Source organism: Schistocerca nitens, chromosome 9 (genome assembly GCF_023898315.1).
Source record: "Schistocerca nitens isolate TAMUIC-IGC-003100 chromosome 9, iqSchNite1.1, whole genome shotgun sequence".
Lineage (NCBI taxonomy): Eukaryota > Metazoa > Arthropoda > Insecta > Orthoptera > Acrididae > Schistocerca > Schistocerca nitens.
Window position 1 is genome coordinate 468,438,429 of NC_064622.1, and position 1,486 is coordinate 468,439,914.

A 1,486-nucleotide genomic window follows, 5' to 3' on the forward strand; every position below is an offset into this window, starting at 1 on the left:
AACCACATCCTCAGGATCATATCTTGCGCCCTTTTTTTCACCATCCTCTGGTGTTAGATTCAGGCGGGACGGTCGGTACGTAGTGGTCACGTAAGAAAGACGCTTTTTGGCGTTCCTTAGCATTCTTGGTTGTCTCATTTTCGCTACCTCTGCCTTCCACGTATGAGACTCATGACGATCTTACAATGTTTCTTTTCGTCAATAATTTGAAATCTTCTTATCAATATCTAATTTATCATAAATTTCGGATGCACATTTTTTGGAATATGGAGATGGGTTAAAAATCTTCATTAAAATCTTGTCTGTAGGCACGTTACTTTATGGGCTGGAGTTCTGTTTTCCAGGAAGAATACTAAATATACATTCCAGTATGAAGCGATGTGTTGAAATTATCCTACCTCGCATGTTGCTATACATCAAAGTTAACTTGAAACTCGGTATATACATTGTAACACACACACACACACACACACACAAAAACACAACGCACCAGGAAGGAATTATTCGAATCAGACAGAAATTAGTAGATGTGGCGTACAGGTACTGACAAACAAATGATTACAACTTCAGAAAAATTGAATTAAATAGCTACACGCATACTGATCAAGTCGATAACGCGTTGGTCCACCTTTGACCCTTATGCAAGTTGTTAGCCGGGTTGGCATTGACTAATAGAATTGTTGGTTATCCTCCTGAGGGATACTGTCCCAAATTCTGTCCAACTGGCGCGTTAGATCGTCAAAATTCGCTGGAGGGCCGCTGCCAATAATTCTCCTAACGTTCTCAATTGGAGACAGGTCCGACGTCCTTGTCAAGCACGATGACAAACAGTAGAAACTCTCACCGTGTGCGGGCAGACGTTATCTTGCTGAATAAGCGTAGGATGGCTTCCCATGAAGGCAACTAAACGGGGCGTAGAATACCGTCGACGTACTGCTGTGCTTTGAAAGTACCGCGGATGACAACCACATGGGCTCTTCTGTGAAAAGGAATGGCATCCCACACCATGACTCCTGGTTGTCAGGCCGTATGGCGGGTGACGCTCTGGTTAATATCCCAACACTGTTCAGGGCGTCCCCAGACTTATCTCTGCTGGTCACCGGACCCTGAAATCTCATTGACTGGAGTAGAATCGTCTATAATGATGTCACCACCCGCCTTACGGCCTGACAACCAGGCCAACACGCACGCGGCGGCAGTGTCTGGCGCTCGCCTGCGTGCTTTCCAGATCCCACCTTAGCCATCTAGGCCTCCGGATCTCTCACCAACTGAGAACTTCAGAAGCATTATGAGCAGGGTCCTCCAACCATCTCGAGATTTTGACGACCTAATGGTCCGACTGGACAGAATTTGCCACAATATCCCTCAGGAGGACATTCAACTAATCTGTCAACCAGTGTGAAGCTGAATAACTGTTTGCATAAGGGTCAACGAGTTATTGATTTGTCCAATTTGTGAAGTTCTTTTGAATAAATCATCCAATTTT